The sequence below is a fragment of the Stegodyphus dumicola genome, chromosome 7, assembly GCF_044657685.1.
Source record: "Stegodyphus dumicola isolate Sdum_Otavi_A_Nest chromosome 7, ASM4465768v1".
NCBI classification, from domain to species: domain Eukaryota; kingdom Metazoa; phylum Arthropoda; class Arachnida; order Araneae; family Eresidae; genus Stegodyphus; species Stegodyphus dumicola.
In genome coordinates this window covers 140,763,264-140,778,885 of record NC_140774.1, presented here as the reverse complement: position 1 = coordinate 140,778,885, position 15,622 = coordinate 140,763,264, and the positions used below count along the sequence as shown (strand labels likewise).

The window sequence follows — 15,622 nt, the reverse complement described above, 5'->3', positions numbered from 1 at the left end:
CTGTCAATTAAAAAGTTTATTGTGTTCTTTTTATTAATTTTAAAGTGTATTGATGGATTTTATCAATTAAAACTTTGGAATAATTTGAATAGCGCTTCCGAAAATTATTTTAGAAGATAAGCAATTTTTTAACCCCTTCGAGCCGGGTAGCGAAAACGCGCGCTTATCGCGGAGGCCGGCAGTGTCTTCCCCGAGCGTCTCTCCAGGGCCGAGGGCTTTTTTACTACTAAGCCTAAATCCATGAAATTTCCGAAGTATCAACGCATTGTTTAATAATGCTCTATAGAGTATTTAAACGGCTTATGCTTTATAGATATTTATATATATATACTTTAATTACCTTATTTCTTGTTTAAATGCATATTTTACACATTTTATTTTAATTACTCACCATTTTATGACTTTTAACATTATATATCTGAAAACTAAATATATTACTTAAAATTCTCTTTTCGTATGAAAAATTTTAAAACAGGGATCTACACACAGTCCTACGTTACATTCCTTGAACTCGTAATAACTCATTTGCCGTTTTGGAGGATTTTTCCGGGAATGTGAACAAACGAAGCACCGTCGTCTCATTTTCTTATCAGTCTCTTCTGAACAAAGTTTTGGAAAATGTCTTTCAGTTAATCTTTCAGAATCAATATCAGAATATGAGAATTTCAGAATCAATATCTGAAATATTTTGCATCATTTCTGCTATTTCATGCTCTGTTAAACATTTTCGACGCTTCGACATTGAAACGGTAAAAACAGAAAGAATTCACGTCTAACAAGATCTAATTATTTTCTAAAAACTGAACTGTAAACCGAAATACTCAACGCTTTAGCGCATATAAAACTTCTATTTACAATAAACAACTACCACGTGCGAATAAAGTGCAATTTAAAGAGACGTCATAAATCACGCCATTCGGAAACATTTAGTTCCCCGTTTGTTTATATAATAAAAAACACGTGTACGTGAGTCATGCTTCTCTCATTTCGAGTAGAATGTCTAATGTACATGTATCTGAAACCATATGGACATACAGTGCCATCTTGTGGCATAAATTATAGTTTGAAAAACGTTCCAAGGTACTGGCACAAATACGTGACATTCGGTAGAAAACGCAACTTTTCTCTGGCACGCCTGCGTGTCGGCCGGTAGATAAGTGCGTTCGTTGCTGGCACGTATACGTGACAGTCGGCGCGAAGGGGTTAAGTCTATTTTCGTGTAAAATAAAGAAAAAATGTTTTAAGGGCTAATTTTAACATATATAAGAGCTCAAGTAATAATCTAAAATGATACCAAAAATTACGATGCTAGAAGCGAAACTTTTGTTTTTCTCATTTTTGTTTTAAAATTAGGGTTAGCGATGCAAAACCTCCGTCCTGTACGGTGACTACCTTCGATTCTCTTTCGTCCCGCACGAGCATCTTAAACAAAGGTGCGCCGTCGCGAAAAGGTTAAGCATTAGTTAGGGTTAGCATTAGTATCAGTTATCAGTAAAGGCATTCGAGACAAATCATTAGGGGACTGAAAACAAGGATTGGACGTTTTACACGACACAGGTACGTTTGCTGGTGATTTTCATTTAAAGTATTATTTGATTCATTGAAGAATCGGGATTTACTAGCATACATATATTTTACGCTAATTTATCGAACTTTTGGTTGAAAACTCAGGGATATAAAAGCTTTGCGTTGCCACTTTGCAAAGTGCAAGATATTTCTGTTACAAAATTAATCAAAATACTCGGCAATTTAAAAGAAGTGTGTTACCACTCGCCAAAACGTTAAACGAATTTAATAAACATTCAGGGATTTAAGAGAAATATGTGTTGCCTCTATCCGAATTAAAATATTATCTTCCAAGCATCAGTAAGTTGTCGTTCAACAAAGTGGGGATATTTCATTTTTTTCATTCAAATTTATTCTGTTATAATTTAACAAATTAAGAAATTTAAAAGCAGTAAGCAAAAGTTCATTTAAATTGTTATTAATTTCTATATAAAAAATTACACTAACAGATTTCATTAAAATCATCTTCCTCTATATATAGAAAGAAGAGTGTCCGTTTGTTTGTTTGTGTGCGCGTAATTTAGAGAAAGATTACGATTTATCACGATCTTGAAGAAATTTTGCGAAGTTCACATTCATAACCAAAGGAAGTTATTAAGATTTATAAGATTTCGAAGAAATTTCTAAGAAATTAAAAGATTTCGGAAAATCACCCTACGGAGTCAATACTCAAAGAATTTGACATTCATTGTAGGTTCAGGTCGCCGTTGTTGAGTTTTCGCTATCAGTGAAAATCATAATGCTAAGTGAAAAATTTTTAATTTTTTAACGAATATAAAAATTAATGCTTTCTACATAGTTTCAAATTTGAAATCGCATCACTAACCTCAACAGTCACATCAAACTTGCGTTCCCTTTTTTAGTTCTTACTAACACTGGTAGAGGGCGCCATGTTCTTATGTTTTTCCTGATGAGAACAGTGTAGACTGTAGAAGATTTTTGTAGAAGATTAAAGGGCTTCTCTAAAATCCCTTTTTTTACGAATCTTTCAGAAACGGAGAAGAAAGTGGTAGACATGGACGAAGATTTTCGGAAAGCTCATTTCCGGAGGAGGGAGAAATTAAAAAAAAAATACAAAATTAAGGAAAATTCTGTACGCCAAAGGGGCGTTTTTAACGATTTCTGTATTACCTTAATATATTAAATATCATATTCTTCTCACTAAAACCATAAAATTCAGTTCAACAACAATAACGCAAAATAATTTTAAAATGAGCATATCTTTAGAATTTCCACTACACAGTCTCGTGCGCAGGAAATTCCCCCCCCCCATACAGTGCTGCCATTGCTCGCTTTGAAATCGTTGAGTTTGTTAATCAAAAATTCGTTAAAGTGTTACAAAATATGAAATCGATAAAAAACAGATTCCAAATTTGGGCTTTCAGATGCCATATTCAGGTGGAAACGTACGATATTCAAAATTTAATGGCTCTAACTACCGTTGCCTTAGCACAATGCAATCATATATACATTCATGCAGATTCTTCATCATGTAAGTTCTTTAAATATAATTAAGGGCTCTAATATTTGGTGGCAATAATTTGAAAAGTGAACCGACATTTTCAATGAACCAACGAAAATCCCAAAACAAAATTAAGAGTCCTTCTGGGGAACAAATTGCCCCTTTGGACTAAAACGACATAACCGATAACAAAGCAAGTATCAGTTCTTACTAAAACCATTACAGGGAGCCGTGCAGTTAGTTCTACAACAATACAGTTGAAGCCTGGTAAAATTTTATAGAATTCATCTTGAACCAGAACATTGCTGTTTACGTGAAATCTCGAAAAACTTTCCCCATCCCCATAAATGAAGCCTTTTCACTCTGCGTAAACCACAAGCAACATCGGGTACTTCAGATTGTATGTAACATTAATTATTACGAACATTATTATCATATGTATCTGTATATTACAGGAATTTTCAGTTATTAATATTTTATTCAATGCGGTATTTTCCCATGGATGTGAAAAATTTAACAAATTAATTTATTTTCAGTGTTTAAGAACTTGGTCCCTAAAGTAAGTTTTTAAAAACTTCACAAAAATTTATTTGATAAGAGATAATTTTTTTTTAAAAAAAAAGTTGTGGTAGTTTAATAGAATTTTTTTCCGAAATTCATTTGCGAGTTTTGGCACAACAATTGCTTAAATGCTTCTTAAAATCCTCTAACTTATCGATTTTAAAATATTACCTCGATTAATTTCTACACGCTTATCTGGTATTTTTATATGCAATTGGGCCAGTCTTTATTATTTACGATATTAACACGTCAAGTGTGAAGTCAGTCACCGATGGCTGACAGTTCGGATAGCTTCGGTGACTGATGACTGACAGCACACTTGTCGTTTAGGCTTCTTCAGTTACTGTTGACTGGCGATATGCAAGCAGCTTAAAAAATTATATACTTCTCAGATCTATCTTATAACAAATTCTAGCTAGAATATCGATGAAACCGGATATCGACGGTTAACGGAAAGAACAATAAAACTAATTTCATTAGTTCAAACTCGCATTAAAAGAGGTAAATCTGAAATTTTATATAAACGTAAGTGCATTTTCAAATTTCGAAGTCATTTCTTTATATAAGTTTATTAACTTCATATCTACGGTGAGTTTAAATGATAACGGCTTGTGCGCGAAAATCTGAGGAACACTCTAAAAATTATTTAAAAAAAAATTAGATTTGCACCCACCACATTCCGAACATGGGACTTTCCGTGTGTTAAGCGGATGTGATAACCACTACATCATGAGTGCACGTGTTAGATGTATCCCCAGTCAGTTAAAAATATAAACACTTGCTTTCTAAAAATTAAATTAATGCTCTATTATACACAATCAGTTCAAAATATAAATACTTGTTTTTCAAAAGAAAAATTAGCACTGTCATTTAAATACTTAGGGCTGTACCCACCAGGTTTCGAACCTGGGACCTTCCGCGTGTTAGGCGAATGTGATAACCACTACACCATGGGTACACATGCGAGATGTTCTTATTAACAATCATTTCATAGTATAAATATTTCTTTTCAAAAATAAATTTAGTATTGTCAAATAAAAAGTTGAGATTGTACCCACCAGGTTTCGAACCTGGGACCTTCCGCGTGTAAAGCGGATGTGATAACCACTACACCATGGGTACACGTGCGAGATGTTCTTATTAACAATCATTTCATAGTTTAAATACGTGCTTTTCAAAAGTAAATTTAGTACTGTCAATTAAAAAGTTTATTGTGTTCTTTTTATTAATTTTAAACTGTATTGATGGATTTTATCAATTAAAACTTTGGAATAATTTGAATAGCGCTTCCGAAAATTATTTAAGAAGATAAGCAATTTTTTAACCCCTTCGAGCCGGGTAGCGAAAACGCGCGCTTATCGCGGAGGCCGGCAGTGTCTTCCCCGAGCGTCTCTCCAGGGCCGAGGGCTTTTTTACTACTAAGCCTAAATCCATGAAATTTCCGAAGTATCAACGCATTGTTTAATAATGCTCTATAGAGTATTTAAACGGCTTATGCTTTATAGATATTTATATATATATATACTTTAATTACCTTATTTCTTGTTTAAATGCATATTTTACACATTTTATTTTAATTACTCACCATTTTATGACTTTTAACATTATATATCTGAAAACTAAATATATTACTTAAAATTCTCTTTTCGTATGAAAAATTTTAAAACAGGGATCTACACACAGTCCTACGTTACATTCCTTGAACTCGTAATAACTCATTTGCCGTTTTGGAGGATTTTTCCGGGAATGTGAACAAACGAAGCACCGTCGTCTCATTTTCTTATCAGTCTCTTCTGAACAAAGTTTTGGAAAATGTCTTTCAGTTAATCTTTCAGAATCAATATCAGAATATCAGAATCAATATCTGAAATATTTTGCATCATTTCTGCTATTTCATGCTCTGTTAAACATTTTCGACGCTTCGACATTGAAACGGTAAAAACAGAAAGAATTCACGTCTAACAAGATCTAATTATTTTCTAAAAACTGAACTGTAAACCGAAATACTCGACGCTTTAGCGCATATAAAACTTCTATTTACAATAAACAACTACCACGTGCGAATAAAGTGCAATTTAAAGAGACGTCATAAATCACGCCATTCGGAAACATTTAGTTCCCCGTTTGTTTATATAATAAAAAACACGTGTACGTGAGTCATGCTTCTCTCATTTCGAGTAGAATGTCTAATGTACATGTATCTGAAACCATATGGACATACAGTGCCATCTTGTGGCATAAATTATAGTTTGAAAAACGTTCCAAGGTACTGGCACAAATACGTGACATTCGGTAGAAAACGCAACTTTTCTCTGGCACGCCTGCGTGTCGGCCGGTAGATAAGTGCGTTCGTTGCTGGCACGTATACGTGACAGTCGGCGCGAAGGGGTTAAGTCTATTTTCGTGTAAAATAAAGAAAAAATGTTTTAAGGGCTACTTTTAACATATATAAGAGCTCAAGTAATAATCTAAAATGATACCAAAAATTATGATGCTAGAAGCGAAACTTTTGTTTTTCTCATTTTTGTTTTAAAATTAGGCTTAGCGATGCAAAACCTCCGTCCTGTACGGTGACTACCTTCGATTCTCTTTCGTCCCGCACGAGCATCTTAAAGAAAGGTGCGCCGTCGCGAAAAGGTTAAGCAATTAGTTAGGGTTAGCATTAGTATCAGTTATCAGTAAAGGCATTCGAGACAAATCATTAGGGGACTGAAAACAAGGATTGGACGTTTTACACGACACAGGTACGTTTGCTGGTGATTTTCATTTAAAGTATTATTTGATTCATTGAAGAATCGGGATTTACTAGCATACATATATTTTACGCTAATTTATCGAACTTTTGGTTGAAAACTCAGGGATATAAAAGCTTTGCGTTGCCACTTTGCAAAGTGCAAGATATTTCTGTTACAAAATTAATCAAAATACTCGGCAATTTAAAAGAAGTGTGTTACCACTCGCCAAAACGTTAAACGAATTTAATAAACATTCAGGGATTTAAGAGAAATATGTGTTGCCTCTATCCGAATTAAAATATTATCTTCCAAGCATCAGTAAGTTGTCGTTCAACAAAGTGGGGATATTTCATTTTTTTCATTCAAATTTATTCTGTTATAATTTAACAAATTAAGAAATTTAAAAGCAGTAAGCAAAAGTTCATTTAAATTGTTATTAATTTCTATATAAAAAATTACACTAACAGATTTCATTAAAATCATCTTCCTCTATATATACAAAGAAGAGTGTCCGTTTGTTTGTTTGTGTGCGCGTAATTTATAGAAAGATTACGATTTATCACGATCTTGAAGAAATTTTGCGAAGTTCACATTCATAACCAAAGGAAGTTATTAAGATTTATAAGATTTCGAAGAAATTTCTAAGAAATTCAAAGATTTCGGAAAATCACCCTACGGAGTCAATACTCAAAGAATTTGACATTCATTGTAGGTTCAGGTCGCCGTTGTTGAGTTTTCGCTATCAGTGAAAATCATAATGCTAAGTGAAAAATTTTTAATTTTTTAACGAATATAAAAATTAATGCTTTCTACATAGTTTCAAATTTGAAATCGCATCACTAATCTCAACAGTCACATCAAACTTGCGTTCCCTTTTTTAGTTCTTACTAACACTGGTAGAGGGCGCCATGTTCTTATGTTTTTCCTGATGAGAACAGTGTAGACTGTAGAAGATTTTTGTAGAAGATTAAAGGGCTTCTCTAAAATCCCTTTTTTTACGAATCTTTCAGAAACGGAGAAGAAAGTGGTAGAGATGGACGAAGATTTTCGGAAAGCTCATTTCCGGAGGAGGGAGAAATTAAAAAAAAAAATACAAAATTAAGGAAAATTCTGTACGCCAAAGGGGCGTTTTTAACGATTTCTGTATTACCTTAATATATTAAATATCATATTCTTCTCACTAAAACCATAAAATTCAGTTCAACAACAATAACGCAAAATAATTTTAAAATGAGCATATCTTTAGAATTTCCACTACACAGTCTCGTGCGCAGGAAATTTCCCCCCCCCATACAGTGCTGCCATTGCTCGCTTTGAAATCGTTGAGTTTGTTAATCAAAAATTCGTTAAAGTGTTACAAAATATGAAATCGATAAAAAACAGATTCCAAATTTGGGCTTTCAGATGCCATATTCAGGTGGAAACGTACGATATTCAAAATTTAATGGCTCTAACTACCGTTGCCTTAGCACAATGCAATCATATATACATTCATGCAGATTCTTCATCATGTAAGTTCTTTAAATATAATTAAGGGCTCTAATATTTGGTGGCAATAATTTGAAAAGTGAACCGACATTTTCAATGAACCAACGAAAATCCCAAAACAAAATTAAGAGTCCTTCTGGGGAACAAATTGCCCCTTTGGACTAAAACGACATAACCGATAACAAAGCAAGTATCAGTTCTTACTAAAACCATTACAGGGAGCCGTGCAGTTAGTTCTACAACAATACAGTTGAAGCCTGGTAAAATTTTATAGAATTCATCTTGAACCAGAACATTGCTGTTTACGTGAAATCTCGAAAAACTTTCCCCATCCCCATAAATGAAGCCTTTTCACTCTGCGTAAACCACAAGCAACATCGGGTACTTCAGATTGTATGTAACATTAATTATTACGAACATTATTATCATATGTATCTGTATATTACAGGAATTTTCAGTTATTAATATTTTATTCAATGCGGTATTTTCCCATGGATGTGAAAAATTTAACAAATTAATTTATTTTCAGTGTTTAAGAACTTGGTCCCTAAAGTAAGTTTTTAAAAACTTCACACAATTTATTTGATAAGAGATAATTTTTTAAAAAAAAAAAAGTTGTGGTAGTTTAATAGAATTTTTTTCCGAAATTCATTTGCGAGTTTTGGCACAACAATTGCTTAAATGCTTCTTAAAATCCTCTAACTTATCGATTTTAAAATATTACCTCGATTAATTTCTACACGCTTATCTGGTATTTTTATATGCAATTGGGCCAGTCTTTATTATTTACGATATTAACACGTCAAGTGTGAAGTCAGTCACCGATGGCTGACAGTTCGGATAGCTTCGGTGACTGATGACTGACAGCACACTTGTCGTTTAGGCTTCTTCAGTTACTGTTGACTGGCGATATGCAAGCAGCTTAAAAAATTATATACTTCTCAGATCTATCTTATAATAAATTCTAGCTAGAATATCGATGAAACCGGATATCGACGGTTAACGGAAATGACAATAAAACTAATTTCATTAGTTCAAACTCGCATTAAAAGAGGTAAATCTGAAATTTTATATAAACGTAAGTGCATTTTCAAATTTCGAAGTCATTTCTTTATATAAGTTTATTAACTTCATATCTACGGTGAGTTTAAATGATAACGGCTTGTGCGCGAAAATCTGAGGAACACTCTAAAAATTATTTAAAAAAAATTAGATTTGCACCCACCACATTCCGAATATGGGACTTTCCGTGTGTTAAGCGGATGTGATAACCACTACATCATGAGTGCACGTGTTAGATGTATCCCAGTCAGTTAAAAATATAAACACTTGCTTTCTAAAAATTAAATTAATTCTCTATTATACACAATCAGTTCAAAATATAAATACTTGTTTTTCAAAAGAAAAATTAGCACTGTCATTTAAATACTTAGGGCTGTACCCACCAGGTTTCGAACCTGGGACCTTCCGCGTGTTAGGCGAATGTGATAACCACTACACCATGAGTACACATGCGAGATGTTCTTATTAACAATCATTTCATAGTATAAATATTTCTTTTCAAAAATAAATTTAGTATTGTCAAATAAAAAGTTGATATTGTACCCACCAGGTTTCGAACCTGGGACCTTCCGCGTGTAAAGCGGATGTGATAACCACTACACCATGGGTACACGTGCGAGATGTTCTTATTAACAATCATTTCATAGTTTAAATACGTGCTTTTCAAAAGTAAATTTAGTACTGTCAATTAAAAAGTTTATTGTGTTCTTTTTATTAATTTTAAACTGTATTGATGGATTTTATCAATTAAAACTTTGGAATAATTTGAATAGCGCTTCCGAAAATTATTTAAGAAGATAAGCAATTTTTTAACCCCTTCGAGCCGGGTAGCGAAAACGCGCGCTTATCGCGGAGGCCGGCAGTGTCTTCCCCGAGCGTCTCTCCAGGGCCGAGGGCTTTTTTACTACTAAGCCTAAATCCATGAAATTTCCGAAGTATCAACGCATTGTTTAATAATGCTCTATAGAGTATTTAAACGGCTTATGCTTTATAGATATTTATATATATATACTTTAATTACCTTATTTCTTGTTTAAATGCATATTTTACACATTTTATTTTAATTACTCACCATTTTATGACTTTTAACATTATATATCTGAAAACTAAATATATTACTTAAAATTCTCTTTTCGTATGAAAAATTTTAAAACAGGGATCTACACACAGTCCTACGTTACATTCCTTGAACTCGTAATAACTCATTTGCCGTTTTGGAGGATTTTTCCGGGAATGTGAACAAACGAAGCACCGTCGTCTCATTTTCTTATCAGTCTCTTCTGAACAAAGTTTTGGAAAATGTCTTTCAGTTAATCTTTCAGAATCAATATCAGAATATGAGAATTTCAGAATCAATATCTGAAATATTTTGCATCATTTCTGCTATTTCATGCTCTGTTAAACATTTTCGACGCTTCGACATTGAAACGGTAAAAACAGAAAGAATTCACGTCTAACAAGATCTAATTATTTTCTAAAAACTGAACTGTAAACCGAAATACTCAACGCTTTAGCGCATATAAAACTTCTATTTACAATAAACAACTACCACGTGCGAATAAAGTGCAATTTAAAGAGACGTCATAAATCACGCCATTCGGAAACATTTAGTTCCCCGTTTGTTTATATAATAAAAAACACGTGTACGTGAGTCATGCTTCTCTCATTTCGAGTAGAATGTCTAATGTACATGTATCTGAAACCATATGGACATACAGTGCCATCTTGTGGCATAAATTATAGTTTGAAAAACGTTCCAAGGTACTGGCACAAATACGTGACATTCGGTAGAAAACGCAACTTTTCTCTGGCACGCCTGCGTGTCGGCCGGTAGATAAGTGCGTTCGTTGCTGGCACGTATACGTGACAGTCGGCGCGAAGGGGTTAAGTCTATTTTCGTGTAAAATAAAGAAAAAATGTTTTAAGGGCTAATTTTAACATATATAAGAGCTCAAGTAATAATCTAAAATGATACCAAAAATTACGATGCTAGAAGCGAAACTTTTGTTTTTCTCATTTTTGTTTTAAAATTAGGGTTAGCGATGCAAAACCTCCGTCCTGTACGGTGACTACCTTCGATTCTCTTTCGTCCCGCACGAGCATCTTAAACAAAGGTGCGCCGTCGCGAAAAGGTTAAGCATTAGTTAGGGTTAGCATTAGTATCAGTTATCAGTAAAGGCATTCGAGACAAATCATTAGGGGACTGAAAACAAGGATTGGACGTTTTACACGACACAGGTACGTTTGCTGGTGATTTTCATTTAAAGTATTATTTGATTCATTGAAGAATCGGGATTTACTAGCATACATATATTTTACGCTAATTTATCGAACTTTTGGTTGAAAACTCAGGGATATAAAAGCTTTGCGTTGCCACTTTGCAAAGTGCAAGATATTTCTGTTACAAAATTAATCAAAATACTCGGCAATTTAAAAGAAGTGTGTTACCACTCGCCAAAACGTTAAACGAATTTAATAAACATTCAGGGATTTAAGAGAAATATGTGTTGCCTCTATCCGAATTAAAATATTATCTTCCATGCATCAGTAAGTTGTCGTTCAACAAAGTGGGGATATTTCATTTTTTTCATTCAAATTTATTCTGTTATAATTTAACAAATTAAGAAATTTAAAAGCAGTAAGCAAAAGTTCATTTAAATTGTTATTAATTTCTATATAAAAAATTACACTAACAGATTTCATTAAAATCATCTTCCTCTATATATAGAAAGAAGAGTGTCCGTTTGTTTGTTTGTGTGCGCGTAATTTAGAGAAAGATTACGATTTATCACGATCTTGAAGAAATTTTGCGAAGTTCACATTCATAACCAAACGAAGTTATTAAGATTTATAAGATTTCGAAGAAATTTCTAAGAAATTCAAAGATTTCGGAAAATCACCCTACGGAGTCAATACTCAAAGAATTTGGCATTCATTGTAGGTTCAGGTCGCCGTTGTTGAGTTTTCGCTATCAGTGAAAATCATAATGCTAAGTGAAAAATTTTTAATTTTTTAACGAATATAAAAATTAATGCTTTCTACATAGTTTCAAATTTGAAATCGCATCACTAACCTCAACAGTCACATCAAACTTGCGTTCCCTTTTTTAGTTCTTACTAACACTGGTAGAGGGCGCCATGTTCTTATGTTTTTCCTGATGAGAACAGTGTAGACTGTAGAAGATTTTTGTAGAAGATTAAAGGGCTTCTCTAAAATCCCTTTTTTTACGAATCTTTCAGAAACGGAGAAGAAAGTGGTAGAGATGGACGAAGATTTTCGGAAAGCTCATTTCCGGAGGAGGGAGAAATTAAAAAAAAAAATACAAAATTAAGGAAAATTCTGTACGCCAAAGGGGCGTTTTTAACGATTTCTGTATTACCTTAATATATTAAATATCATATTCTTCTCACTAAAACCATAAAATTCAGTTCAACAACAATAACGCAAAATAATTTTAAAATGAGCATATCTTTAGAATTTCCACTACACAGTCTCGTGCGCAGGAAATTTCCCCCCCCCCATACAGTGCTGCCATTGCTCGCTTTGAAATCGTTGAGTTTGTTAATCAAAAATTCGTTAAAGTGTTACAAAATATGAAATCGATAAAAAACAGATTCCAAATTTGGGCTTTCAGATGCCATATTCAGGTGGAAACGTACGATATTCAAAATTTAATGGCTCTAACTACCGTTGCCTTAGCACAATGCAATCATATATACATTCATGCAGATTCTTCATCATGTAAGTTCTTTAAATATAATTAAGGGCTCTAATATTTGGTGGCAATAATTTGAAAAGTGAACCGACATTTTCAATGAACCAACGAAAATCCCAAAACAAAATTAAGAGTCCTTCTGGGGAACAAATTGCCCCTTTGGACTAAAACGACATAACCGATAACAAAGCAAGTATCAGTTCTTACTAAAACCATTACAGGGAGCCGTGCAGTTAGTTCTACAACAATACAGTTGAAGCCTGGTAAAATTTTATAGAATTCATCTTGAACCAGAACATTGCTGTTTACGTGAAATCTCGAAAAACTTTCCCCATCCCCATAAATGAAGCCTTTTCACTCTGCGTAAACCACAAGCAACATCGGGTACTTCAGATTGTATGTAACATTAATTATTACGAACATTATTATCATATGTATCTGTATATTACAATAATTTTCAGTTATTAATATTTTATTCAATGCGGTATTTTCCCATGGATGTGAAAAATTAAACAAATTAATTTATTTTCAGTGTTTAAGAACTTGGTCCCTAAAGTAAGTTTTTAAAAACTTCACAAAAATTTATTTGATAAGAGATAATTTAAAAAAAAAAAAAAAAAAGTTGTGGTAGTTTAATAGAATTTTTTTCCGAAATTCATTTGCGAGTTTTGGCACAAAAATTGCTTAAATGCTTCTTAAAATCCTCTAACTTATCGATTTTAAAATATTACCTCGATTAATTTCTACACGCTTATCTGGTATTTTTATATGCAATTGGGCCAGTCTTTATTATTTACGATATTAACACGTCAAGTGTGAAGTCAGTCACCGATGGCTGACAGTTCGGATAGCTTCGGTGACTGATGACTGACAGCACACTTGTCGTTTAGGCTTCTTCAGTTACTGTTGACTGGCGATATGCAAGCAGCTTAAAAAATTATATACTTCTCAGATCTATCTTATAACAAATTCTAGCTAGAATATCGATGAAACCGGATATCGACGGTTAACGGAAAGAACAATAAAACTAATTTCATTAGTTCAAACTCGCATTAAAAGAGGTAAATCTGAAATTTTATATAAACGTAAGTGCATTTTCAAATTTCGAAGTCATTTCTTTATATAAGTTTATTAACTTCATATCTACGGTGAGTTTAAATGATAACGGCTTGTGCGCGAAAATCTGAGGAACACTCTAAAAATTATTTAAAAAAAATTAGATTTGCACCCACCACATTCCGAACATGAGACTTTCCGTGTGTTAAGCGGATGTGATAACCACTACATCATGAGTGCACGTGTTAGATGTATCCCCAGTCAGTTAAAAATATAAACACTTGCTTTCTAAAAATTAAATTAATGCTCTATTATACACAATCAGTTCAAAATATAAATACTTGTTTTTCAAAAGAAAAATTAGCACTGTCATTTAAATACTTAGGGCTGTACCCACCAGGTTTCGAACCTGGGACCTTCCGCGTGTTAGGCGAATGTGATAACCACTACACCATGGGTACACATGCGAGATGTTCTTATTAACAAACATTTCATAGTATAAATATTTCTTTTCAAAAATAAATTTAGTATTGTCAAATAAAAAGTTGAGATTGTACCCACCAGGTTTCGAACCTGGGACCTTCCGCGTGTAAAGCGGATGTGATAACCACTACACCATGGGTACACGTGCGAGGTGTTCTTATTAACAATCATTTCATAGTTTAAATACGTGCTTTTCAAAAGTAAATTTAGTACTGTCAATTAAAAAGTTTATTGTGTTCTTTTTATTAATTTTAAACTGTATTGATGGATTTTATCAATTAAAACTTTGGAATAATTTGAATAGCGCTTCCGAAAATTATTTAAGAAGATAAGCAATTTTTTAACCCCTTCGAGCCGGGTAGCGAAAACGCGCGCTTATCGCGGAGGCCGGCAGTGTCTTCCCCGAGCGTCTCTCCAGGGCCGAGGGCTTTTTTACTACTAAGCCTAAATCCATGAAATTTCCGAAGTATCAACGCATTGTTTAATAATGCTCTATAGAGTATTTAAATGGCTTATGCTTTATAGATATTTATATATATATACTTTAATTACCTTATTTCTTGTTTAAATGCATATTTTACACATTTTATTTTAATTACTCACCATTTTATGACTTTTAACATTATATATCTGAAAACTAAATATATTACTTAAAATTCTCTTTTCGTATGAAAAATTTTAAAACAGGGATTTACACACAGTCCTACGTTACATTCCTTGAACTCGTAATAACTCATTTGCCGTTTTGGAGGATTTTTCCGGGAATGTGAACAAACGAAGCACCGTCGTCTCATTTTCTTATCAGTCTCTTCTGAACAAAGTTTTGGAAAATGTCTTTCAGTTAATCTTTCAGAATCAATATCAGAATATGAGAATTTCAGAATCAATATCTGAAATATTTTGCATCATTTCTGCTATTTCATGCTCTGTTAAACATTTTCGACGCTTCGACATTGAAACGGTAAAAACAGAAAGAATTCACGTCTAACAAGATCTAATTATTTTCTAAAAACTGAACTGTAAACCGAAATACTCAACGCTTTAGCGCATATAAAACTTCTATTTACAATAAACAACTACCACGTGCGAATAAAGTGCAATTTAAAGAGACGTCATAAATCACGCCATTCGGAAACATTTAGTTCCCCGTTTGTTTATATAATAAAAAACACGTGTACGTGAGTCATGCTTCTCTCATTTCGAGTAGAATGTCTAATGTACATGTATCTGAAACCATATGGACATACAGTGCCATCTTGTGGCATAAATTATAGTTTGAAAAACGTTCCAAGGTACTGGCACAAATACGTGACATTCGGTAGAAAACGCAACTTTTCTCTGGCACGCCTGCGTGTCGGCCGGTAGATAAGTGCGTTCGTTGCTGGCACGTATACGTGACAGTCGGCGCGAAGGGGTTAAGTCTATTTTCGTGTAAAATAAAGAAAAAATGTTTTAAGGGCTAATTTTAACATATATAAGAGCTCAAGTAATAAT

At 33.3% G+C, this 15,622-nt stretch overlaps 6 non-coding genes across 6 annotated transcripts; all 6 read right to left on the bottom strand.

The window, feature by feature from the left end:
* Positions 1-4,474: 4,474 nt before the first annotated feature.
* TRNAV-AAC (transfer RNA valine (anticodon AAC)) lies at positions 4,475-4,547 on the bottom strand. Its single transcript has one exon. It is a non-coding gene; the product is annotated as a tRNA-Val (tRNA).
* A 91-nt stretch (positions 4,548-4,638) lies between these two features.
* Positions 4,639-4,711, bottom strand: TRNAV-UAC (transfer RNA valine (anticodon UAC)). Its single transcript has one exon. It is a non-coding gene; the product is annotated as a tRNA-Val (tRNA).
* Positions 4,712-9,248: 4,537 nt separating this feature from the next.
* On the bottom strand, positions 9,249-9,321 carry TRNAV-AAC (transfer RNA valine (anticodon AAC)). Its single transcript has one exon. It is a non-coding gene; the product is annotated as a tRNA-Val (tRNA).
* A 91-nt stretch (positions 9,322-9,412) lies between these two features.
* TRNAV-UAC (transfer RNA valine (anticodon UAC)) lies at positions 9,413-9,485 on the bottom strand. Its single transcript has one exon. It is a non-coding gene; the product is annotated as a tRNA-Val (tRNA).
* Positions 9,486-14,033: 4,548 nt separating this feature from the next.
* Positions 14,034-14,106, bottom strand: TRNAV-AAC (transfer RNA valine (anticodon AAC)). The gene has a single exon. It is a non-coding gene; the product is annotated as a tRNA-Val (tRNA).
* A 91-nt stretch (positions 14,107-14,197) lies between these two features.
* Positions 14,198-14,270, bottom strand: TRNAV-UAC (transfer RNA valine (anticodon UAC)). The gene has a single exon. It is a non-coding gene; the product is annotated as a tRNA-Val (tRNA).
* Between the last annotated feature and the right edge of the window lie 1,352 nt (positions 14,271-15,622).